Below are 27,712 nucleotides of genomic sequence, written 5' to 3'. Positions count from 1 at the left end.
CCTGAAGCACACATTCCTTGGCTTCAGAGCAGAGAGGGACTTCCTCTCTCCTACCTCTGGTCCTACTTCCCACCCTAGTGAAATGGAGCCACCACTTGATCCAGTCATCAAAGAGTTCTGCCTATCGGTGCTTCTGACCACGTGGCCACTGTCTTGTCCTCTTGTATGCCTGCTGACTAATCATATGTTCATTCATTCGTTCAGTAGACCTTTACTGGGGCCATCATACCATGGAGCGAGGAGCACAGCAGTAAGAAAGAAAGGGAAGTTACCTGCCCTCATGAAGTATATGTATCAATACATACACTTTCGGGGGAGCTCGGTATCAAAAAGTAATTAATTATATATGCGCTTAGTGCCATGAAGGAAGAAAGCTGCAAGTGCTTTGGGAGCATCTAACAGGAAGAGCTAATCTATAGTCTTAGTGTTTCCTGAGAAGATGAAGTTTTAGCCGGGTAGAATTTAGCCAGGCAAAATTGGGAATGGGGGCCACCCTGTTTCTCCATTTATTAGAAAAGAAGGGAGGGAGAGAGGAAACAAAATTACTTATTCCATGGGCCTTGTTTTACTCATTATGTAAATATCATGATATCATATTTACAGAGGGATAGGGGAAATGGTATATATCAGAATAGCTCCATGAAACTTTGCTTTAACTTTTCCTAAATTAGTTTAAGACTGGATCTTTAACACATTCCCTCTATAACCTTGAGTCATACTATTCAACCCCAGAATTTCTGTGTATTTGCCATTCATTTTGCCTAGTAAGTGGACGTCTGCATAGATGATTGGTGGATCCAACTAAGGTTATCAAAATAATTTAGCAATACATCTGGCTCCTACTATTTTTATATTTCATAACATGTTTAAGTAATCATGAAATGTAGAAGTAAGATGTATATAATCATGTGATCTCATAGTGATTCATGGCTTGGTCCTGTACAAGACTTAGATTTCTTACCACAGAGATGTTCTAGCTCTTCCCTTTGCAAATTGTCAGAACTTGAAGATTCCATTAAAGATTCCATCCCCTCTTTAGCAAATGTCTCCCAGAACAACTTAAAAATTGTCTTTGTGGTCTTTGAAGCCTGTGGGCTAGCAAAGCAGTACTCATTGTCACTTAACCATTTGCTCACCTATTAGCAATTCTTGAGTACCCCAAAATTTGAACATGGCCTTTTTATTAAAATTGCGATCATAAAATTACCACTTCACTGTTTTCATGGCAGTCAGTAGACCTCTATGGATGCAGGGACTCAGAAAAGTGGGACTCATCACCAGCAGATTCCATAGTTATACTTTCTATGTATGTACTTCCTACATGTTCAGTATAGAAAGGATTATTATTGTCCCTGTGCATACATTGTGATAACAATAAGGGGACAGTGTTGTGCAGTATGAGCTGTTCTTGTGTTTTGAGCTACCCTTGTAGTAATGCTGTTTAATACTTCTGGAAAAAGTGCTGTTGACCAAAATGATGTTAAAGTTAGGCGTATCATGTTCTCATGGAAGCAGTGTTTATGTCCTTATGTATTTATGTCCAACTATGTGGTATAAATGACTGCATGCTAACTTAATGAACTAGATAGTCTAAGTCCTTGCAGAGCATACATCCTTCTAAAATGCATGAAATGGAGTAACAATACAAATATTGATTCAGCTTATTATATCTTCTCAATTCCTCCATTATATTTTTCTGGGTAAATGGTGAATGGATACCTGTATCCGGGTCATGAAAATAAGAAGACTTCCTTTAGTAATAGTTCTGACCAGCACCTTTGAAGTCTATTTGGGTCCCTGTCACCCCTTGATAACACTAGGCTGCCTTTGCTTTCTTACTGTAGTTTCCCTATAACAAAAAAAAAGTCAAGATCTAGTTGTTGGTCATCTTTCCTGAACTCCCATCTCATTAACACCCATCATTTCCCCTTGGACCAATTTAATTTTAATGTATGAAATCACCCCTATTTACACTGAGCATTTCACTCTCTGACTCAGCACCACATTGTTGTTTCACTATGTTAAGGAGGCTGCCGAGTTGTGGTTTAAATGGTAGCCAGACTGGAAAGCATTCAGGGGCGAGCTGAGTCCTGAATCATCAAGCCTCACCTCTCCATCCCAGATCTCATCTCGCATGTTCTACTATATGGTTGATTTCAGCCATCGCTGCTTCTTCCTTCCATTAACTTTTTTTTTTAAGTTCTAGAACTCATATACCCAGATAAACATATTCACTTAAATGACTATCCCCATAAGTACATTTTGCTAACTCCTCTTTGGAAATTACCTTCAAAAATAATTTTCCAGCTACAGACACAATGTGGGTTCATTACCTTACAGTCACTGAAGACCATTCTTGGATGATAACCTATTTTATCTCCCCTGCCACCGTTTTCTCTCTTGGCCCTCTCACTTTTATTTTGCCCCCAGGTTATAAAAAAGGCTTAGGTGGGGCACCTGGGTGGCTCAGTCGTTAAGCATTTGCCTTCGGCTCAGGTCATGATCCCAGGGTCCTGGGATGGAGCCCCACATCAGGCTCTCTGCTTGGCGGAAAGCCTGCTTCTCTCACCCTCTCATCTCTCTCCCGCTCACCCTGCTTGTGTTCCCTCTCACTGTCTCTCTCTCTCTCTCTCTCTCTCTGTCAAAATAAATAAATAAAATCTTAAAAAAAAAAAAAAGGCTTAGGAGTCTGAGAAAAGAAGGCTAGGGAACAGACTGAGACCAGCAGCCTGCGGTGGGGTGGGGGTGGGGGGGTACCCTTTTGCCAAACCCACCAGGAAGCAAACTTAGTGAGATAAATTTGTCTGAGGGCTGTCTGCCAGCTACAAGAAGGAATGCTGATAACATGAGTGTGACCAGCTCTGTGTTGTGAATGTAAACCATCTAAATTACTACAACCAAATTTTAGGTCCATTGAAAACTCAGATCCAAAGAGGACTGCATACACAAAAAAGTATATCTCCTTCCAACTGTGTGGCTTTTAGAAAATAACTTCTACATGTACCATTTCACAGCTCTAATTTATTTCATGTTTTAAAACACTTTTCAGTGAAAACCTGTTTCGTAATTTTTTTTTTAAGGATTTTATTTATTTATTTGACAGAGAGAGACATAGCGAGAGAGGGAACACAAGCAGGGGGAGTGGGAGAGGGAGAAGCAGGCTTCCCGTTGAGCAGGGAGCCCGATGTGGGGCTCGATCCCAGGACCCTGGGATCATGACCTGAGCCGAAGACAGACGCTTAACGACTGAGCCACCCAGGCGCCCCCTGTTTCATAATATTAAACCCCTAGAAAGGAAGGCCTTATGGAAATCTAGTAAAGGGTGAAAAAATCATCTTTGAAGACCCAGTTGATAGAATCCAAGTGAGCCTAACTCATGTATTTTGTGCCTGGTGATAAAGTGCTGTAGTTTGACTGATGGGGACAGCACAGAGTGATTCTGTCCCCTGGATGGGCACAGATTTGAGTGTGTCCCCAGTGCTTGTGTGAGACATGAGGCACTCAGATGGCCTCTGTGTGGGGAGAGGGGAAGACATTTATCCTGCTTTCCTCCTCAGGGGTCATTTGACCAAACCGGCCTCATTTAGCCTCATGGTCCATCATCCAAAGTTAACCCCTCCGGAGTCTCAATTGCCATGGCTGCTTGCTCTGAATGCACTTGAATTTGTCAGCACTGCCCTGGTGCTGCTGTGCACCAGAGGGGCATGGGATGGCCTGCTACTGCCCCCAGCATTTAGCTGAATAGCGGTCGGTAGTTGTGTGTGCCCTGGCCTGCGGGCTCCCCCCTGCTGAGAGACTCATTCCAGAAGAGTACCCAGGTTCCCAAGAAATTAAAATTGGGGAGTGGAGGGAGGTACTCCATACAATAATAACTCACATTTGAGGTCATTCCCACCAAGATGTCCTTGCTTGGTTTCCATTCCCCGGGGCAACAGGCAGTGACCTGTAGGTTATGTATTCATTGATATGACAATCCCACTGTACAGGACGTTTTGCTTCTCTCAAAGGAGTACCAGAAATGCTGGGAACGTCTCTCTGCACGCACCTCCTGTCCTAGTTGTAGTGGACAATTAACACCTGTGCAAAACAAACGCACGGTCTCAATTACCCATGTGTGGTTGTTTAACAGAAACATGGGAGTTAGAGCAGTTGGCCAGATGTTCTCACCTCAAAAGGATGGTTTCAACCTGCCAGCTAACAGAACGAGCTCAAGAGAAAATGACATTGAAAAACCAGCATAGTTATGCCAGAGAGGGCTCCACAGGGCTGGAAACTATTCATAATCTGATTTAATATGTCTGGGAGGCCAATGGTAGGGTACAAGACACATGTCTAAAAGATGCCATTCCTGTCTCAGGCTTTTAGACACTGATTTTGAGGACAGATCATGGCCAAAGGATTGTTTTATAAACTCCACTGAAAGTTGGTTATTGCGTAAGACATACTTGAAACCTTATTTTTTAGTCCTTTTGTGAGGAAAACTTCATGAGGTGGAAGAACAAAGCTGAATGCTAATAATTCTGTGGTAAGCAATAAGAAGAAAGACAGGGGAAAACACACTGATGTCGGTGATTATGAGCTACGAAGAAAGGCCAAAAGAGGTGAGGGTAGAGGGACAGAATTTGGAAGAAAACAAAATGAATCAGAAGAGTCGAAGAAACAGACTGTGAGCAACAAAGGAAATAACAAATAGAGCATCGGGGACAATAATAGAAATGATGAGATATTCAAGGTGTGAGACTGCAGAGAGAGGCACCAAGTTTGGGTGGGCTGGTTGTACTATGGAAGGCAGGAGGAGCCTGGGGAAAGGATTTTGAAGAATGAAGTCTCTGGCAAAGCTCAAGCCACCCAATGAGTGAGTTTCAGACTTTAATGTGGGACAGATACCCTAAGAGTCTTGTTCAAAATGCAGATTCCTTGACTCCATTCCAAGACAGTCTGATTTCCCTCTGTCGAAAGAACAGGGAAATGTTTTTAAGAAGGCCAGATGATTTTGCATTTTTTACACAGACGCAAGTGATCTTCAGACCTCACTGTGAGAAAACTCTGCAAACCAAAGAAAATCTTATAGCTTGTAACAGCATCATCAACTTTATTAGAAGAGAACAGAGGTGCTTGTAGGTAAGGAATATGCCCTGTGAACCCAGCCAGGAAACATGGAAGAGCGACCTAGAATTATAGCCGCAGAACGAGAGATGCTGCTGGCAGGCACAGTGGAGGAAGATCGAGCCAAGCTTCTTAAGTTTGTTTCCTGGATGGAGACCAGCCTTTGCCCTTTGCAGTTTGAGATGTCCCTTACCCCAATTGAGACCAAAAAAAAAAAAAAAAGCCACCTCAAAGAAGCCTCTGAAAATAATTAAGCATGATAATTCTGGATTATCTTTAATTAGAGGGAGGCTCTGGTGCACTCCGAGCTTTGGAGGGTCATCCTGCATTTGCTACAAGTGATCTGTCACTGTGCCACGTGCACATTATTCATCGCTTTCACCTCTGATCTTCCCCGCCTCCGAGCACAGCCCTCTGTAGGCCCCTGCACTTAGGCTGCAGAATAAAAGAAATCTCCTCACGCTGTTCCTGCTTCCGCTGCTCAATGCCGTGTTCCTTCCAGGGGGGAATTCAGAATGACGGCATCTTCTCCTCCCTAGCCTTCATTCCGTGCAGGCTGCTTGGTGCCGGGCCCATGCCTCTGCCAAGAGCTCCAGCCTGTCCCTTGTGAGGACTTGGGTCCTTGCTGCTGCAGGAGCAGGGCCCAGGCTAGAGCCAGCAGTCTGTAAGCGACGCCAATGCTTCTTGTAGGCCCAAGGATGCCAGCAACGTGGGGGGAGAGAGGAGGAAAGGGAGTGAGGGAGACTTGGAAAAAGAACCAAAAAGGCCAGGTAGAATGCACAGGGCAGCCAGACGAAGACTGTGGCCGTCTTTGAAGGCCGACAGGCCAGCAACCATCTCTCTGCCTCTTCTGACTTTGTCTACTTGCAAGGCCTGCACCCGGCCAGAAAGCACCATACCTTCTATGGTTTATAATGCAATCCTTTTTCTTCTCCTTTCTGCATGAATTCAGGGCCCCCCTCAGTGCCTCGGTACTGGGGCTCCTGTTTGCTGCCTTGAATCGGGTGGTTACCTGACCACTTCTCAGGGAGCCAAGATCTGCTGTGTTCATCCTGCTTCCTGGCAGCACATAGGGTAACGCTGGCCTGAGACTAGATGGACCGTGCGTACTTGTGGAATTCAGAGTGAGATCATTCTTTCCTCCCTAGAACCCGTTCTTCAAGTTGCTAAGTTTTATATTAACAGAGTCCCCCAAGACTGTCTCCTCAGGTCAGGGAAATTGAAATGTACTTAAAATAAGTACCATCTCAATTAACGTCTCAAAATTAGGATAAAAATCCTGTCAAGAAACAAGGATGGCCTTTGAGGTCAGAGCTGGGTCTCTCTAGCCCATCCCTATCATTTATTTCCAGGCTGCAGTTCCGAGAATTGGGCCTTTTCTCTACACCTCTGTTGCCTCCCCTATATATTAAGGATAATAAAACCCCCTTTGCATAAGGTCATCAGGAGGATTAGATGAGAAAAACTGGTGTAAGAGCCCCTGAGAGATGTAAACACTCAAGTGTTTTTTCCCTTTTAATTTTGGATTGAGCCACTTTTGGTGGCTTATTTTCCTTTTCCTGGGTCTTAAAATAACATTTCTAGTGTGCAAAAATACTAATGAAGTAGCACCCAGTGATTCAATTAATAGCATCCACTTCACAATAGTTCTTGGAGGGACGCCTGGGTGGCTCAGTCGGTTAAGCGGCTGCCTTCAGCTCGGGTCATGATCCCAGGGTCCTGGGATCGAGCCCCACATCAGGCTCTCTGCTCAGCGGAGAGCCTGCTTCTCCCTCTCCCTCTGCCTGCCTCTCTGCCTACTTGTACTCTCTATCTCTCTGTCAAATAAATAAATGAAATATTAAAAAAAAGAAAATTAGTTCTTGTAAAGTTTAAGGGCCATAAGGCTCAGCACCGCCCCCCGTACACCAGGCCGCGACACATTCCCCCTCTCAGCCTTGCGCACGCTGCATTGGTTTTATTTTGAATTGTTTACTAAAGATCGACTTGGATTTTTTGACACATAGGGGTAAAAATCAAAAGCTAAGCTCCGGAGACATCAGTGCTACTTTTATTCACATTTCATTTGCAAGGAAAATTTGTGTGTAAATAGGAAAAATACCTCTTTCGGTAAATAACAGTCACGATGTGTATTCGTAGGTCTTCGTACAAAATTATCTTACCATCCTTCTCTCCCGTTGTAATGGGCTTCGAGGACTTCTCTTTGCTCTAAATGGGAGTATTTACTGATCAAGAGCATGCTGTTGCCTTCTCTTCTGCTGTAACCCAAGGAAGCAGCACCTTCTCACCTCTGGAGCTGGCGTTTCCATATTACTCATGCCAGTCTTTTCTCACTAATTTTACGATTATAATGAGGCAGTGGTGTACTAGTTAAGCACAGATGACCTTCTAATTGAAAGACTGTAAATTCAATCTCCATCGCTGGGCACCGACAGAAATTTAAATAAATATAGCTCCTAAAGCCCTTGTGATGGGCTGGCCTAATGACCAGGGGCTAGCAGAGCCCAAGTCATCTGTCACAGGGGACCGCCGGCCACTTCTGGGTGTTAACTACAGGACTCATTAGAAGCAGGTTGCCTTCACGAAGCCCAGTGAGACGAAGGACGTTTCCCCTGGCTTTGATTCGGGCACCGTGCCTTGCTGTCCTGTAACAGATGCCAAGTTGCTTTTTTGCCAAAATGCTTCCTAACACAGGAGTCTGAACACAAGGGGAAGCTCCGTTCTCAAATGGGACCTAAGCAGACAAGAAAAGCCTTCTCTCCCAGGCCCCCTTTTTGTCTGCTGCCATTTATAGATTCAGATGCAATCAGCTGCCCAGGGCCGTGTTGACATCATCCCCTTGCTTGCTGTATTCACCACCATTTTTCACCCCCATGACCTTGGACAGCAATCCAATTCAGGTTTCCAGAATGAACTGCCCTGAGGATCAAGATGGGTATGTATGGAAATGGTCAGTCCAAGGAAGGAATCCATGGAGCTATAATGCTGGCAACATTTGTACCAAATAATTGAGTACTTGCCCTTGATATGTTTCTGACCTTCCATTTTGGCTTGAACATTTGTGTGCATGTGTCTCTTATTGTGAGCCACCTTAATTCTCTTTTGGAAACAAGTTGTATGTCTTTTTTTTTTTTTTTTTTTTTTAACAAACTGGCTGCTTTAAAATGTGTCCCCGGACCTTGACAACAACTACCTAAAAATGGCCCCATATTGCTGACAATGTCTTAAAGCTGGTTATTGGGTTGTCAGCATGGTGCATCTTTATCCTGAATATATCACACAAACACAATGGAAATTTCCCACTGCCTTTAAAGTTTTGCATTCTGTATATTTGGTTGTTAGACAAATAGAGCAAGCTTTGCCGACTTCATTTTCATTCTTGGCAGCATGTTTTTATCATAAGGCAGATAGTCATTAATTTACAGAATCAACGCTGGGAACAGCTTTTGTGATCTCATATTAAATTTTCCCCTGAATCCGCCCCTTGGCAAAAATTACTCACATCGTTAAAAAATATTTAATTAGGCTGTAGTTTATACCCAGCTCACTGGGGAAATGTTGGAATTAATATGATTTGCATGAATTCTGTTTCTCTTTTTCTGTCAGAGATTAGTTTTGAATTCAGTTCAGAGGGTCGTTGACACTGCCAAGGACTCACAATCGTGAAGGTCAAACAGGTAGCAAATACTTCCCCTGGGTAGGTCCCCTGAAAAGACAGCTCAAAATTGCTTTTAATTATGGGTTACCTGAAAGGCCACTTGCTGTTTTTATTTCTCCACAGATCCCTGAAACACTGTATGATTGGAAGTTTTAGGTAAACCATTTTATTCCCAACTAAAACAGGCCGGTTTTTGTGTGGAGATAGATAGATGTGCCTGGCTGTGCAATACCCAAATAATTTTCTTAGCTGCTCACTGATTTCTGTGGGTTAGTCACAAAGGAGAAAAGTCTCTTCGCTTTGTACTGGGATATGGATAAAGTAGTCTTACAAGACAGCCAGCCAGCAGAGAGTACATTTTCTACATAGCAATGTATCTGCTTGCTTAATTCTCTCTCACAAGATAAGATACAATGTTTAGTTATGCATTTCCTTGTTTATTCTTCCATGGGTCAGGAAGAAAACCTTAGGGAATTCACAATCCTATGCCATTTTTTTTTCAAAAGAAAATTTAATGGAATATTTAATTAATAATCTAATCAATCAATTAATCTCAGTTACATAAGTGTTGAAATCTAATTCTTTTTCACAGCTATATCAATAAAAGAAGCGAAATGGCTACCCACTTATCAGGATAATAGGAAACTGTTACAGACACAAAGAAAAATTGACATTGTATTAATTCCGCTACACTGGCCCTGAATTTGCCAGTGTTACCAGAGTCTCCTTTGCATCTTGGACGAATTTCAGTTCACTCTCTGGGACTCCCAGATACACCTCTTATGGCATAAGCTTTCCTAATGGTGAGAAAAAGAAGTGATGATTACCTTCTTGTGTGTGTGTGTGTGTGTGTGTTTCTTTTGCCTTTTCCTTTTTTTTTTTTAATTCCCAAAGATTTGGGCTTCGTAGCTCTAAGAAAAGTCAAATTCCAATAGTGAAAGGGCATTTAAACTTTTTGGACATTACCTCTGTCTTTATTGTTGCATTTTAAGTTTAAAAAATATAAACCATCTGCTATCAAAATATGTCAGAGCATACCATGCTGCTGACTAGCCAACTGTTGATGAAGAAATATTTATATTTCAAGTGATTTATATAGGGCTTCTTTCAGCACTGGAAAGATCAGTTTGACCCTTGATTCTAAAAATCATGTGTCAAGTCACTCGCAGGGAATGGATGCCAGGTGTATCTATTGCAATAATGGCCTTACTCAGGAACATGGCAAATGAGGATCAACACATGTTCCTGATTATTCCAAAGTGTTCTAAATTGAAAAAAACTTAAAATTAGAGAAGGGAGGAGAACCGGGATTTTTGAGTACATATATTCTGTTGGACATTGCCATGGTGGTTTACACACACAACCTTATTTAGTCCACAAAATACCTGATAAGGTAAATACAATTACTTCATTTTAAAGTTGAGGAAGATCCAGTTCAAAGAGGCAGAGTAGATAGACCATCTTTTTAATTCGGCCCTTTCTTTTACACAGGAACATACTGAAGCTAGAGAGAATATATAAGCCCCACACAGTAACAGAGTTTGTCTCAAATAAGAGGCTGGAACCCACATCTCCTTCACCTTCTCTCAGGTGTGTCTGAATTTTCCCTAAGACCTCCTGAGACCAGCTCAGACTAGAAAAGGTATTTGTTTTTAAAGATTTATTTATTTATTTGAGAGAGCGCGTGCACACACACGTGTGTGCACTGTGGCAAGAGCAGGGGGAGGGGCAGAGGGAGAGAAGCTAACTCCCCACTGAGTGGGGAGCCCAGTGGAAAGGTTGGATCTTGAGACCCTGAGATCATGACCTGAGCTGTAATGAAGAGTCAAACCCTTAACCAACTGAGCCACCCAGGCAACCTGAAAAGGTGTTAAGTAAAAAACAGCATACCCATTTTCCTTCCACCTTTATTAGTTCATTGTGCATTATTTGTGTTATAGCAAGCCAGTTCAACTCTTTTGCTTTCCTAAGATGCATGCATGTGGCTTTAATAAAATGTTTTACACAACAGGGTAGATGTATACCTTCCCCTCTAGTAGAAGGAAATTCATACAAACAATAGCATATTTACAATATTCTTTTTAATATATAACTTTATTAACAAGTGCCTGCTGTTTGATTTTTTTGAAAAAATCAAGTTGTAAACTTTTACTACAAAATAAAAATGAGGTTCTTAGAACTCTTAACTTGACCAGATAGGAAACAATTTAAAAACCTTTAAAGGTGTATTGAGAAAAACCAGGCTTTAAAAAAAAAAAAGCATTTGTCATTACCAAGAAGAGATGGCTTTAAGGTAAAAAATAAGAACCCCGTGCCACACAGATAATGCAGATAGTTCTAGCTATCTGGTCAGCGGGCAAAAAGCAAGCACTTAATGTCTTCAGCTCCAGTCTCTTGTTCATTATCTTGTTGCTGGAATTTCATGTTCCTTTCTTCTTGGTAGTTGACCAAACCGGATGATGGTAGAGATGGTAAGCCAGCCCTGTTCCACCTCGGGAGGGACAAATCCTCGGCTGGTGAATCGGCTGCTTTTGTGACCTTGCCATCTTGTGGTTTAGGGTTTTCTGGGCATCTGGGCAGGTCACTGAAGTTGCAGCGTACAGGGTGCTGGCACGGAGGTGGCTGCTGACCTCAGGTCTCATCTCGTTGACTTTCCTTGTCTTCTTCACTGCTGTCCTCTCTAGGCGGTCTTTGGCGAGGAGGCCCCCAGCAGCAGGGTGGTCTGTAACCGCCATACATACTCTCACTGGTCTACCTTGTCCTCCTGCACCTGGGTTGGAGGGCCCCCCCAGCATCTCTCCCTGCACGGGAGGGTTGGAAGACTATGGTCGCTGCCCCTCAGCTCTGTACCAGTGGCCACGTGGGAGACATGGCCTGCAGTAGGGCCCGAACTGTGGGGGTCTGGCCTCAGAGCCCTCTCCCACCTGTTCTCCTCTCCCCACTCTCCCTGTGCAGGTAATTCTACTGGGAGTTGCAGCGGGGGGGGGGGGGGGGGGGGCGGGGCGCCGGGGGGGGCCTTTTTGGGGGGGGGGGGGGGGGGTTTTGGGACGGGGGGGGGGGGGGGCGGGGAGGGGGGGGGGGGGGGCCCTGAGACCTGGAGAGCATCTTAATGGTTAGGGTCTGCTGTGTATTTACTGCCTCGCTCTGGAACTCCACCAGAGCCTGTCCCATTTGCTGCCTCCACACCCTTTCTCCTTCCTCCACATCAAACTCCACCATCTCCCTCTCCCACCCTAGGAAGGCATTTCCTGGGGTCCTGGTTCTTTATGGCAGGGGGCGTACAAATACATCTTCCTCAGTGTCATTCCTGGTGATGAAACCATGTAGGTTTCTGACATCATTGAACCATTTTGCTGTTCCCAAAACCTTTGCTGGGATGACCTTCTTGTCTCCCCCTCACCCTGCCACATGCCTCTGATGTGAGAGCTGGGCTGGGGGTGGTTACTGGGTCCCTTGCTTTCGGCACCAGTGGTTCTGCTCTGAGCTCTCTGCAGTCCATTCTCCGCTCCCCACCCAATTCACATATTTATGACTTTTTTTTTAAGATTTTATTTATTTATTTGACAGAGACATAGCGAGAGAGGGAACACAAGCAGAGGGAGTGGGAGAGGGAGAAGCAGGCTTCCCTCGGAGCAGGGAGCCCGATGTGGGGCTCGATCCCAGGACCCTGGGATCATGACCTGAGCCGAAGGCAGACGCCTAACGACTGAGCCACCCAGGCGCCCCTATTTATGACATTCTTGTCTGAATATATGAAAACCAAAAAAATGTGACTTAAAGACAGTGAATGAGAGGGGTGCCCCTGCTTGTGTTCCTGCTCTCACTAACTCTGTCAGATAAATAAATAAAATCTTAAAAAAAAAAAAAAGTGAGTGAGAGAGAACTGTGAAATTGAAGAAATTGTACAAATGCCAGCAGGACGAGGGACATTAACTCAGCCTTGCAAAAGGATGCAGGTGACTCAGGAAGCTGGAAGAATCCTTTTTCATTCAGTGTTTGGCTATTATTGCTGTTTGCTTTTCCTTTCTCCTGTAGCCCCCTTATTTGATGAGCACAAAGCTGCAAGGAGTCCTTGTTTAATCCTCATGTCTAAGGTGGCCCGTCTCAGTGTTTCATCCCGTGGTCTCAGAAAACTGCAGAGTTGTTACATGCCGTTTGCATCCAGTTTTCTATCTATTTGAAAACAAATATCACATCCTGTTTTCATTATGAGCAGGAATAAATTAGGAGAACAGTTCCTGAGAATACAATCTACCTTCCAGGGTCACCAGTTTTCTTATTTAGTGGGTCTGCCCCTACTGCCCTCCCATGGACTCCCCACCGCCCCTCCGCCCCCATCCCTATTCATACTGCTGTGCTCATGAGGCAAAAAATAAGCATAGTATCAAATTCCCGCTGTTTAATCAGGCTGTTTTACAACCAGATGTGCTTGAAGAAGATTATGGTTGAGATACATTGAAAACATGAGTTGTAACAGTTTGGGAAATTTGTAAATATTTTGCAAAATATTGTGCTAGTGGTGGAGCATGTATTGATTTGTCTTATGAATTCTGATTCAGGGTGAAAGAGTAGACATGGGTAATTATTATCATGATGGCTACCATTTATTAACTGCCTGTTGTATGCCAAGCACATTACTCACCTCAACAACCCTAAGTAGCAAAATCCCCATTTGACAGGTGAGAAAATGGAGGCTTGGCAAGGTGAAGCAAGCTCTTCAGGCTCGCACAGACATTGACATAGCTAGGTTTTAAACCCTGGCCTTTCCAAGTCCAGTCAATGCAATGTCTCAAAGCAGAACCCTGGAAAGTGAGGCAGAAGCGATTCCCGGCCCTGATCGATCCCCTTCAAGTTCAGGATCTAAGGTCTTCTCTCTAACTTACACTGATAATAACCCAGGGTTTCAGAGAGGAGAGAGGCAACATACCAGAAAGCGTTTTGAGATCAGCAGTTTAATCAAATCAACAAATATTTATTGAGCACAGTGCTAGGTTTCTTGGAGACTATAAAGATAAATAAGAGATCATCCCAGACCCTAAGAAGCCTGCAGTCTAGAAAAGGGTTTCATAATAAGTGTGCCGATAGCTCAGTAGCTAAGTGTTCTGTTCCTTCAGTTCCTGGAACAAGTCATTTCTAGTTCTTCTACAAGTATGACATTTTTAAGACTGGAGATGAACACTGGTTAGAGAACATTCTCCTACAGCACACGTTCAATTGTTTTAGGAAAGAGCGAGAACGAAGGAGTCAGTACATATTTTATCCGTCCCCACATTAATACCTCCCCAGACCAGTTCCTGATGACTCCACACTGTTCTGGCCGTGAATGGCAAAAATAGTCCCCAGAGATATAGTTTGCACATGAAATTGTCCAAATACACATTAATTATGTACATTATGTAAAAAGATAATAGTATTACCTGTCCAATGGGGGGTGGGAGGGAGCACATCTTTGCGGATAACATTCTGTTCCAGCTGAGGAATGTCAGACTGACTGCAGGAGGGGAGAGAAATGCTGACTTTGCCAACCAAAGATTGCCTCTCACTCTGAAGTGCACACTCCTCCAAGCTCCTACAAAGCTTAAGTATCGATTTTCTGGGATGCCAACTACACTGCTTTCCCGTTCCTCGGCCTGAAAAGGCAGTGAGCCTCGCGTGAGCTTGCTGTCACTGTTTCTTTCACCTTCGAGGCTTCCACTCTGATGTGAGTAGATGCTGTAGAAATCGAGGGAAATTCTGTATGTACTTCAATCATGTTATGGCTGTTAGCTAATTCACTCTTGATCCCCACCCTAGGAAGCAGGGATTATCTCTCACAATGACGAGTTATAAAATGGAGAGACAGAAAAGGTACAGTACCTCGTCCGCCCTCATTCCAAGAATCAGTGGTGACAAGGGAGGGGGCAAGGAAAACAGACTTCTGCTGCCCAGGCTAATGCTCAAGACAGTAGTTCATGTTATGCCTTTAGACGTTCATAGTATCACCTTAACGTTGTCTCTCCATTTCTGTCCTTTCCTTCTATTCCCAAAACTCTGCTTCCAGATACCCCAACGTACTGTACCAGGGCACCAAGTCAAGGACTATGGTTCTCACACTACTACTCCCAATACCACTTTTTCTTTCAAGCCAAACCTTTTCAAAAGACCAAAATCAAAACACACCAACATAGAGCTGTTCTAGTTGGAAAGTGATTGGGTAGCACCTCAAAGGTACCTCAGGGGCTCCTTCAATTGGCTCCAAGGCTCTGTAGATTCCCTCATCCTCTACCATGCCAAGGAGAAGTTGAGGAGGGAGATTATGCTTTTCATCAGAGTCTCAAAGGCTCCATGATCTCAGAAAGGTCTAGGGTATTTATCTTTCTGTTCAACACGAAACTCATGATCATCTCCCACTTACCGTACTTTATTAATGTGCTTCTGCATCAGACTCAAATGGCTTTGTTGAGGTTCTAATGACTGTGCCACAGTTTTGATTGAAAGTCCCGGCTGATCAGACTTGATAGCCCAAGCCTGGGCTTCTGTTAATATGATAAATGGAGAAGCAAAATCAATAAGCCACCATATTACTCTGGGATTCAAACCCTTGAAATCTGCTCATTTCTCAGTACAGTTGCAATGCTATTTATTCACTTGCTCAACATAAAGGGAATACCTACTATGTACAGGGATGGTACCAGGGAATTAGACAGAAACGGCTTCTGCCCTCAGGAAGCTTACTTCAATGAATTAACAGATGGTTATGCTCACTGATCACTCAATATATGCCATATGCTTTGTTTGGCACATTGCATGCGTTATCTTATTTAATTTGACAACAGCTAGGTAGATAACCATTATTTACCTGTATTTTATAGTTGAGAAAACAGTAGAGTAACTTACCCAAGGTGGGAAATGGTTTTGATCCCAGGCCATGTGCCATTCCTAACCAATAGTCTCCATTAGAAGCATGGAAAAGTACATATTAAAAAACCTTCTGAAACCTAGCCCACTTTGCATATACCATTAGTCATTAAACTGCAGCCGGCTATCCTGAATGCCTGACCAAATGCTTTTGGTCCAGGTAACATGCCCTTCTTGTCTGGCTCTCCTGGAAGGTGCCTCTTTAAATGTTCAGCAGAAAAGGCAGGAACTCATCAGTCTCAGCTAGGGGACTTTATTTCTAAATGATGCAATTAAAACTAGAACAAGAGACTCTGTAATTGTGGACAGTCACCCATAGCCATTAGATAGTATGAAAGGGCTGGCTGTAAATTCAGCTAATAGATTACCAGAAAACGTACCTTCAACAATCTCGATTTCATCTTAAGGAAGCAAGAAGGAAGCATTACAGGAATAATGACTCATTAGTGACTTGAAATTGGGATTATTTGACTTTGTTTTGTGTCCATAGATATGTAAGGCTGATGAGACACTAGATGCTGAGAAAATCAAGGGGATGGTCAATGTTGGAAACCAAAAGACTTCTTCCCAGGGATAAAGGAACCAAGGGAGCTTCACTAACTTGAAAACCTCTGAATGTTTGGCATGCGGGTTTGAGATCACCCCAGCTCCTCCCTGGTTCTCTAGAAGCTCAGAGAAGAGCTGGAGTGTGCCACATGGAGGAAATGGATAAGTCAAGGATAAGCAAAATTACAAGAGGGATAGCCCTTCTACTATCCTAGGAGCCTAGGAGGAAAATACATACCTGGGTGCTAGTAAAAATGGATGCAGTTTGCCCATTGCTTAGGTGATGCCTAGTGGGTGAGCTAAGAAGACACACTGCATACTCTGATGAAGTCCCAGATCCTCAGGAAAGAGAACAGGTAGGAGCTTACCAGTCTCTAGCAGTTAAGGCTGCCAGGTCCCAACCATCTCCATCAGTTTATTCCTGAGCTTTTATTCATCAGAATTCATTCCAAAACACTAAAACTATTGCCCTTGAGGCTTTCATGTTCTTTCGTGGATAAAGAAGACTGCAGCTGAGTCTTCACAAAAGTTGTCCATGAAATCCTTGAGTCATCCTTGTTTTGATTTGGTTTTGTGTTTTTATATTCCTCTCGGTATGGATAGCATGAAAATTTCAATTTGCAAAAGGATTTAATCAACAGCAAATGTTTTGAATCAGATTAAAACCCGAATACTTTAAGAGCTATGTGTTTATTCTGTCCTGCTGGGCGCAGTCACTTTATCTTGCTTCTGAAGGGCAATGCAAAGCCGTAGCTGCGCTAATGAATTGCTTGCAACACGCAGGTATGTTAGTGGTTAATAGTGATGAATGTTTACCTTAAAAATCCTGGGTTCTTCCTGAGAATGTTCCCCCTTCTCCTTGACACGTCAAAAATGGGAAATCATCTCTGAGACTGTTTTATTTGTCTGTGTTTTCAGGACAGCACATTTACATACTCGCGAAGGCAATCAATATAAGCAAGCCCAGGTCTTCCAAGAATCCTTAATTATATGTCTAAGAATGCATATGTATTCGCATGTAATACTTGTGTTTCTGCAGTGTTTCCCCCCCCAACCTTTTTGAGCTGACATGTGCTAAGACTCTTTGAAAGTGGTAAAATCGAGAGTGTAACAGGCAAATGCACAATGAGTTGTTAAATGTGATGGCAAAATAAAAAATTTTTAAAAAGCTTCAGTCAGTATGATCAGTTAAAAAAAAAAAAAAAAGACAGCTAGCAAACTGTCTATCATGTGATGAAATTTGACAGTAGGGATTATGGCTTTGATGGACCAGAACAGCTAATAGAAGAAGCTGACATTTTTGAAACCCTGCTAATTAAGGGTTCCTTCCTTAATATTAAAATAAAGTCTTTGTCTGGGTTTTATGGTTGGAGAATCAGGTGTTTTCATTAATATATGCCAGTCAGTCTTAATAAGCTTGGAGGGCAGAGGAAGTTATTATTGAGTGACCTTCTACAAAATAAGCATGTTGCTAAGGGCTCTAACCCTGCCCTGTTCAGACTGATGAATCTCATTTCCAATGCAAAAGCTTCACAAGAAATCCAAGTATTCTCTGTGCAATCACAGAAAATAATCCTTGTGTCTCTTGTAATGTCCAGAATTGCCACTTACTACACTACTACTGTACAATGAATATTACAATACATATTATTTTTCTAGCACAATTGTCTACATTTCTGAATTGCCCAGAATAGAAAAACTTATTGTGAAGACACTTGTATTGAAAAGTCAGCTCATTTTAATACTTTTCAAATAGTCATCTACTCTGTTCATGAATTATAATGCTCCAAATACATCTGACAATACTGGCTTTGAAAAGGAGATATGTCTATATTATTACATATTCATTTTCAAATAGATTTCAAACAGATTTTAAACCATTCATTGAAATTCATTGAAATGATAAATTCACAGTTGGATTTTGATTGACTCTTAATCCAATTTTACTTCTGATAAGTTTCACCCCTCCCTTCCCACCCACCCCCAGCCTTTCTCAACCAATATATTTTTTTGTTCTGCTATTGGTTTTTAAAGCAAAACTGATGGGATAGGGTAAAACTTGAAGGTTTTGATAACTATATGTAAAGCTTGTCAAATGAATTGGTAAATTCAGTTCAAATCAGTAAAGGCCCACCCTACAGGTGATTTGTCTGGCTAATTTCCAGTATACCCATGTTTCTCTGTAGAAGCAGATGTGTATTACAAATATCGGTTGATTCACACCCAGAGCAAAAGTTTGAAAGGGCTTTCAGTTACTGAGCCATAGAACCATCTCTAAATAACCTGGAAATATGCAGATAGCTAAGGTAGTTGGTGTTGGGATAATAGATCAAATCCCTTGAGAGTTTGTGGTTGCCCAGCATGAACCAGCTGCTCCTTATCTTGAGCTCTTTCTGTCTGTCCTAGGTGGAGAAGTTGGGTAATACCTCTGCTGGGGATTGTATGGTCAGGTAAAAAGACAACAAACCTATTTAAGTCTCTTTGGAGAAGGAAGGAGCTAGATTAAAAACCATCCATCATAAAAACTGAGTTGATTACAGCATGCTAAGTATTGGAACAAATGAGACAAGGATCTTGGATTCAGGGCTTTAGCATGCGGGACAAGAAGTTCAAACTGGCGATTATTTCAGCCCTAGGTTTATAGGAGTCCGTTGTGTTTGAGATGCACACTCGAGAAGAAAAACAAGATATGACATTTCCTGTAAATGACTTATTGAAGCTGTTTTTCAGTAGTTTAAAAGGGAAAAATAAAAAGGTTAATGAAGACTAGCACAGATCTATCTCCTTAGGGCCCAAATCCATCATCTAGTGTTTACTGAGCCTCTACCGAATGCTTCCCACTGTCCTGGGCTTGTGTAGCCCACCACCCCTGCCCTTCTGAGCTTCAGTGCAGTTAGAACCCCATGGTGTCTTGGACAACTCCCTTTTTGTCACCTGTCCTTTCTAATTTTCTTCTCTATGTAGAACCAGCAGAGGAGTTGCCCTCCCAGACAGTTTGACGGGGAGTGACCTTTAATGCTCAAATTACAACTTACTCGTATACTATGTTGTGCTGTCAGATATCTTTGTCATATCATTTAACTCTGCAAATGTTTGCCCTGTCACTTCAAAGTGGGTTGTAAGCTCCTGGGGAGCCGGTGCTAAGTTTTAATGTTTCTTTTTATGCCCATAATCCAAATTCAGTGTCTTACAGAGAGCAGATGACTGATAAATACTTGATCGACTAAAGTCTTTAAATAGATTAAATCTAAAAATTCAGTCCTTTTATTCTAAAGACAGTCCTCTATGTCTGTTTTTTATTCTCTCACACCTCTTTAATAGCAATTCCATGGTATTCTAATACTTCATGTTCTTCCACTCCAGAAGAGTAGTGGTTCTAGAGCAACAGTATCCAGTAGAAATATGCTACAAACCACATGTGTAACTTTAAAAAGTAAAAATAAGCAAGAGAGATGGATTTTAATAATTATTGTATTTAATCTTTCGAAAATATTTTAATATGTGACAATATAAAATATATTGCAATCTTTTAATTTTTTACACTAAGTCTGAAACCTAGTGTCATTTTGCCCTTATAGAATATTCTAATTAAGACTAGCCACATGTGGCTACCCTATTGGACTACCCAGCTCTAAAGACTATTCATGGATAAACTCCCGGGGTGTATGAAAGCCCTAAAATAAAATGCTAAATTGTGTGTTGTCAGAGCATCTTTCTGGTGACACAGAAGAAAAGATTTTTATCAGATTCCCAAAAAGGTTTATTTCCCCCACCACCATCAAACTCCTACCCTCAAATATCTTAAGAAACACAGCACTGCTTTTAGCCCGTGGAATGACTCCTTTTCTCTACTTGCCAGGTCTATTTACATTCCCTATTCTAACAAGACTAACTCACAGTCTGTTATTAAACAGTTGTGAATTTAACTTATTCCTTTAAAATAGCACCTAGAGACTGCTCAGGGTATTGACTCGTTTCATAGAAAATAACCTCAAACACTACCACAGTTGGTAGTTACAACAGCCAAAATAAAATAGAAGTATATCAGGCCTTTCTCTTACGGTAATTGACTAGGAATAAAGGATACACTAGACCTATGTGCCCACATGGCTTTCAGGAAGTTCCTAAGATGCACTAAAACATGTCAATAGGAAGTGTTCGGGAAGGGTCATTAATTGATCACAGCACAGAGCGTTTTATTCCTTCTTGTTCTCTTCGTTGGGTTATAAACTCCAGGTTAACTTGACACCCACTTCCTGCAATGGCTAAAATGTTTTTGTATACCTTGTGATCTTCTTGGATGAGATTTTTCAAGACCCCTCACAGTGACCTGGAGGAGGAGAGCTGGTGGATGCAAAGATAGCAGCTATGGCATGACCTAAATCAGGGAAACCAAGATGTCAGTGGAACAAGCTCCTCCTTTTGTTTTGCTTTCTCTTAAACATGACGCTCTCTTGAGGTCTACAGACAAATTCTCTTTCTTAAACCTTTCTAGTTTTGTTTTGTTTTTGTTTTTGTTTTTTGTCATTCTTGTTCTTCTCCCAACAGCATCACTTAAACATTGGGACTTAGCTCCTGGTGAGGGCTTCGGTCATAGAGTAGCCCCTTTGAAAACAATCAGGTATGATTAACTCTATTATTTGTACGCATGAAACATATCCAGAGTTTTAGTCACATAAGCCACATTGTTTCTCTAGGACTAGAATAAAATAATCATGTGTTAACTTTCAAAACACAAATGGAAAAGGCAACTCCATAATGACTAGTGTTGTCCTTATCCATTTACCTTTCTTGAAAATAAAAGGGCTGTTTAGAATTAGGGCAAAATTTCGATTTCAATCTTAACTTATAAGCATTTTCTACTTTTTCTTATTCACATGACCAAAGAAGAAGGACAAAATTCACTGTTAGAATAACAAAAACAATTAAACAAGAATGAAGATATATTGATACTGAAGTCTGGCTATGCATAACATGCATCTCAATGTGTATCTAGATTTAAATGACAAATATTGAACCATGTAAAATTTGAGGATAATGGATTAACTATGCCAATATCAAGTATTTTATGTTGATTGGTTTCCTTACTACCAAGGTAATCAAGCTTTGAAAGCGACATCTTACTGTTTGTTTGATCTTCAGAGAAGAGAGTTTGACTTCAGTTTCTTTTTAAGATTCTTCATCTTTCTTGGCATCATTTCACTTTTGACTATGTTGTAACCTCCAATTGCATCCTTTTTTCCTTCCCAGCACTGTGATAAATACTAAAAAATCCTTTTTTCCTTCCCAGCACTATAGAGCCTTTTCTGCTCTACAGACAGTTTAAAACTATAGGAACCTTATAAAGCGAGGTTTTAAAATTTCTTGATTTAGGGGCACCTGGGTGGCTCAGTTGGTTGAACGACTGCCCTCGGCTCAGGTCATGATCCTGGAGTCCCTGGATCGAGTCCCGCATCGGGCTTCCTGCTCGGCAGGGAGTCTGCTTCGTCCTCTGACCCTATCCCCTCTCAGGTGTTCTCTCTCTCTCATTCTCTCTCTCTCAAATAAATAAATAAAATCTTTAAAAAAAAAATTTCTTGATTTAGTCACTTTCACAAATCCTTGGGCTCATTCCTGTGATGTAATATCCCTTCAGTATTACAGCATTCTCTAGGTTCTTCTTTCAACCAGTGTCTCTTAATGAAAGGAAAAGGATATTGACATATCAAAACTATTTTAAAACCACTGCCTTCATAATACGGGGTGATGGAGAAATACCAGAACTATAGGACCACAAGAAAAAATGAAATACAGTATATAACTTATTTCTTAAGCAGAAAAAAAATGGGGGAGACTTCGAAGTCCCGATTTCTTTTATACCCAGGCTATTTCTAGAAGTATTCAAATATGCTCAATTGTAGTCTGAGTAATGATCCAGCTAACACTTCTGAATATTTAACATTCAGCATCCTTGATCAATTCAGCTATTGGGAATGATAGTCATAAAAGCAGCGTAGTGTTCCATAGAACTATGCCTAAATTCAAAGCAGTATCTGCAATCTGTTCTTTGTTTCCTCTTGTGTTCCATTTCTCCTACAGCTTTTTTCTTTTTCTTCTCCGAGAACTAGGAAATCCACTGGAATTATCTTCTGGCACTTCTTAATCAAAGTTCAGAACTGGTTATGCAATATTCTCTTTGGATACTGTGGTTGCACATTCTCAAGTCGGGCACTCCAAGGGTTCTAGAAAAGTATACAAAAATACACCAACAGAGAAGTACTTGGCCTCACTGATTCCCAAAGGAGTTGAAATGTTTATTTCTGAAGATAAACACATGATATGGTATCTTTTAGCTCAAATTCTTCTAAGGGAAGGCTCTGTTAACATAGCTGTGAGAAGAGAGTTGGATTCATTTTCTTATTTGATGACATTGAAAGGATTTTTCATTCTGCCTCATCGTTCTGATATAGAACCTTTCTTTCTTCTTGTTCTACTAATTTATACATGTATTTCTGTAACAGACCCAATGCTTTTATGCGTTTTTCTTCAGATAAGTCAGCAAATACATAGAATGAGACAGAGCAGTAAAGAACATCAAGTTTCTGTCAAAACAGTTCATAAATATTCAGTAGAGTTCTGCAATATGTAGGAAGTTATGAAGATGGCATTAAGATACCAGTAAATCCAAAGAAAACCTATGCTAATCAAGCGATCACATCTTATTATATTTTATTCTTTTATCACTTTATTATCCCTCAATAATATAAACGTGACCCCAAAAAAACTACAAATCCTAACCTGCCATGCTGAGATAGAATTTCCATCTTATCCTGGGTCAGGATTTTCTAACCAGGGTCTTAACAGTGGATCTGAAAGCCTAACCTGGGAGTTCGTCTTCCAAACGGCTTGCCACTAACATCGTCCTCTCTCAGGTCTGACCTTCTATCACAATATGACTGGCATCCCTGTAGGAGCAGGGCCCAGCTGCAAAGGACTCTGGGAAAAGGGCTGAACCCACAGTGCCTCCAAGTCCTCCCGCAATCTCAATGCCCTCAAAAACAAACAAACAAACAAAATCCTATAAAAGACTTAGGAAATTATACCTTAAATGGCAGCTTTTGAATGATATTTTTTGTGTGATCAAAATGAACAATGCATTAAAGAAATAGGCCTTATGATCTTTCTTTATAAAAGTATCTTTCTCAAGTTGCTCCAGTGTGGAGAGGACTGACAACATTGCTGCCTGTTCCTCATTTGTACCTAACCATCTCAATCGAAGGAGCACTGGATGCAATGAGTTGCAGTGTTACGTTGCTGTAGTTAAAAAGTATTTGCTCACCCCAGGGGGCCAAGCAAAGGCTATTGACATGCTTGCTTGATGTATGAAAAGACAAATTAGTCCCCCATCCTATCTACCAGCAGGGTACAGTGACCCTACATGGAAAAGTCAACTCAAACCACTGTATAATATATTTACATTTTTTTTTCCTGGGAAACTTCAGAGTTACCAAATCAACTGTGTCTAGTGTGCAAATTGCATGCAAGCTAACAGAATGTGAATTAAAGTCGGGGAAAGCCATGGTTTAGCTTGACTATGCAGATGGCACTCGTGGCTACAGTCTGTTCTGGAGGAATCTGTGGTAGGTAGCCTGAGTGGGGAGCACAGGGAGAAAGGAGTTTAGACTAAATGACTGCTTATTACTCATTGCCTGTCTCCTGCCCCTGTACATTCTCAGCAGTTTTCCAATACACTAAGCAATGTGAGAGAGTAATTTCTCTCCGTGTCACGGGAGTAGAGGGAGATCCAGGGAGCAATGTTGGAGAGACAACTCGAAGTCCCATGGGTCTGTATACAATACATGTATAAATTAGTAGAACAAGAAGAAAGAAAGGTTCTATATCAGAACGATGAGGCAGAATGAAAATAAACACAACATGTTTGGGTTTTTTTAGCACCACATAAGGTGATTGGACTTACTATAAAATGAAGAGGGTCTTATATTTGCCTTACCATCCAGCTTGCACCAATCAGAAGAACACAGTATTAAGTGGAGAAAGGCTATATACCTTTCCATTATGTAGATCCTAATCAACATAAAATGAAATTTCTCCAAAGTTCTGTTAATTTGAAGGGATGGTTAGGAAATAATTTTTATGAAATTCTGTGAACATTTTGATAACCAACTAGCCACAGTTCTGCCGTAGATTGCAGAGAGGGGGTTACAAAAGATGGCCGTATTAAAGAGTGCCTTAAAACCTTTTCTTTCCCTGCAGTTGGCTTTTATAGAAGGTCGAGGTCTCCATGCATTCAACAAATACTTATTGGGGAAATAAGTCATGGTGCTATATTGTAACTCATTTTACAGGACAAATAATGTTATAATAATAATGCCATGAGGGGTGCCTGGGTGGCTCAGTTGTTAAGCATCTGCCGTTGGCTCAGGTCATGATCCCAGGGTCCTAGGATTGAGTCCCCCATCCAGCTCCCTGCTCAGCAGGGAGTCTGCTTCTCCTTCTTCCTCTACCCCTCCCCCCTGCTCGTGCTCTCTCTCTCTCTCTCTCTCTCTCTCTCAAAAAGAAAAAAAATAATAATAATGCCAGGAATAATATAAAAGAACCAACCTAAACTTGTCCAAATCAAGCACAGATAAAGCAAAATTCTTTTTAGGTCTAAATATCTATCTTTTATGCACTCAGCAAACACTTGTGATAGACCTACTGTGTAGGAGACACTAGTCCTAGTTCTTATCAGGCAAGTTTTGGAAGACTTGGTAACATTGGATTGGAGCTCTGTTTATTTTTCCTATTTCAAGGTAGCATGAAGTCATGTCTGTTCATCAAGTGAAAGATCCCCATTCTTGGTTCCTGCAGTGTACTTTGAGGTGCAGAATTTAGTGGCAGGTGAATTCTAAACAGTCTTCCTAAGAGAGAAAAATCAGACAAGGGGTAAGAAAAGTGGTTAACTGAGAGTTTGCCAACTGGGCTGATAGCCCTACTTCTACCAGCAAGCAGCTGGGTAAATTTGAACAAGCACTTTTAACTTCTCACCTATTAAATAAGAGGGCGTTCGTGGATGGTTTTTAAGGTCTCTCCCAGCTCTAAAATCTAAGAAAGTGAAGTGAAAAGCAGTGCGAGGAATGTTGAAAGTGCTAGACAAATGTAAAAAGTGAGGAAGAAGAGGAGGAGGACCCTGGGCTCAGAGACTTTTGTCCATCCCCATGTCTATCTCCCTTTAGTATACCTGCTTTCGTGCCCTTTTTTGGCCTGAGAGATGAGGGCCAAGCATCCTCAGGCCTGGCGTTGGGCGGGCTGCCTGCCCTCACCCTCCTTCCACCCTGGTGCTCAGAGTTCTTTCCTGAATAAAAGTGAAGCCCAAGGGTGGAGGAGCTCAGAGGTCCCTGCTCGCTCCGCCTCCCTGACTGCAGACGTGTTCTCCAAGAAGCGGTAGGATGACAAGGCAGACTTTGAACCAAATGCTACCTCCACTGTTAGCCACTTCTATTCAAGTTCTCCTGTAGAAGAGGGCATCAGAACAGTTCAAAAGAGTGTGTGTTATGAGAATTAATCCAAGAAAAGTATGGAAAGTACTCATACACAGCAGTGGATAGCCCCCCGGAGTGTTCCTGGTGTAGTTGGGGCTCAAAGCGTGCATCACGCCTGCCACACCCTCTGATCAAAGCCACGTCCCAAAGCCACCACCCAAACCCTCACCGTAGTTATGTAGGAGTGTGCATGTCTGGGGGTCACCCATTCTCATCCACCAAACACTGTTTGGCGGATGCAGCAAGCATCGTGTTGCTTCTTTCTTAAAAAGTGATTTCCTCTGTATGGTTTCACTAGATTTTCAAAACCAGGCTCTGAGGCAGGTAGAGAAAGTCTTGTTTTCAGCTCAGCTCTCGGGCCACTGCCTTACACCGTTCCCATGGAGGGTGCCCCCCGCCCGCCCCGAGTCACACAGAGCAGCCGTACTGCCCAGCCCAGGGAGGTTAAGTGAATGGCACAAGGTCACACAGCAGAGGAGGAAAACATTCTGATCTCCAAGCCAAGTTACGACCCCAAGTAGTTCGTGCCTTCCCCTCTGCCGTGTGACCTTGAGTATAGCACACGCAGAAAGACCGTGGTAGAATCAAATTCTCAGTGTCAGCCTTTCTGTCCACTATTAGACTCTGGGGTACCTGGTGGAAGATCCCTTGAGGGCATTGGGGGGGATGTGATGTGGCCTCAGTTTTGCTCTAGATGTGTATACTTGGGCCATTATATGATGGAAAGGAAATGCCTGCATAAGCGAGCCAAGCAGGCTGTGGAGACAGGGGCCTACTCCTCCTCGCCGCCGTTAAGACTGGCTTACATGAATATTCAATAGCCAGCACCCCTAAAAAATCTATTAATCTCCCACCTGTGTTGTCATCTTATCACAATCTGTAGTCTGTGCCAAAAGGCACATTGCAGTATTAAAGGAAGACTCGGAGAGAAGTGACAACAATATTAAAGTGCTGCCATTGGACCCGCTGCAGAATGCCAGTGACTTTCTCATATTCACTAATCCCCAAACAAAATAACCATCAAGAAATATTAAAACACACATTTTATTAGTTTCATTTAATTTCTTAATTGCTCAAAGTCAGTTTACCCATTTATTGCTGTGTGAAATGCTTAGAGGCAAGGCGCACATTAAAGGGATTATTTCCATGTAATCCCTCCCTCCCAGAGGGTAGGAACTGATCACTTATGAATCCTGATTTACGCTCTGTAACAATATCAAATGGAGGAAATAGTTATTGTAAAATGATAGAGTCAGTAGTCGGGTAATACGGTAGGAGAGTGTAATTTAATAGCAAAGAGAAAGTACCTCATTTTCGGTAAAAGTTATGCGAGCCTTTTTCAGGAATAGCTATTAACCAAACTGAATTTAGCCTCCCATTTTTCTGGCTCTCCCTCTGTTAATTGATAGATGTTGAAGATGTGTAGCCTGTTACGATTTTAATCAAATGGTGTCTGGGAGTAGATGTGATCATTTTACTGGGACTTGGAGTTCTGGGGATAATAATTGCTCTGGGTATTATGCTCTCTGTGACAGTTCGCCCACTGCCAGGCTTCCTTCTTGGAAGCAAACGAGTGCAGGCTCTCAGGTGGAATTTGGAGGGATGCTGCACATTACGCAGGAAAGGGAGAGGAGGTAGGAAGGAGTGCTAGGTAAACATCCAGCAAGAAACTTCTGATAGTCTGAACTTCTGGCACTGGGGTACATCAGAGCTGGCCTGAGACCATGAAACTCCCACCCATCAGGGACCTGGGAAAGAGCTTTTTCTTTTTCTGTTGTTGACACACCTGTCCCGGTCGTAGTACCTTGAACCCCGCATTATTTTAGGAGCGTTATTGCTCTTCTTGGAAGAAGGTAAGAATTATACCATCAGAAGAGCACAGAGATAAGGCCAGTCCCTTAGACAGCAGGCACCCTAGACAGGGGCCTTGCCTGACAGCCTAGAAATAGGCCTGCCTTCACTGCAGGCTGACCCTCTTCTGATA

General features: G+C 42.2%; 1 protein-coding gene across 1 annotated transcript in view; it reads left to right on the top strand.

Moving 5' to 3' along the window:
- Positions 1-27,712, top strand: part of LOC118002846 (neuronal PAS domain-containing protein 3-like) — an 835,118-nt gene that overhangs the window by 685,105 nt on the left and 122,301 nt on the right. The window lies entirely within an intron of this gene.

Source organism: Mirounga leonina, unplaced genomic scaffold, assembly GCF_011800145.1.
Source record: "Mirounga leonina isolate KUSES-001 unplaced genomic scaffold, KU_Mleo_1.0 Mir_83, whole genome shotgun sequence".
In the NCBI taxonomy this organism is placed as follows: Eukaryota; Metazoa; Chordata; class Mammalia; order Carnivora; family Phocidae; genus Mirounga; species Mirounga leonina.
Note: the sequence above shows the minus strand (reverse complement) of the source record. Positions and strands in the feature narration are given on the sequence as shown.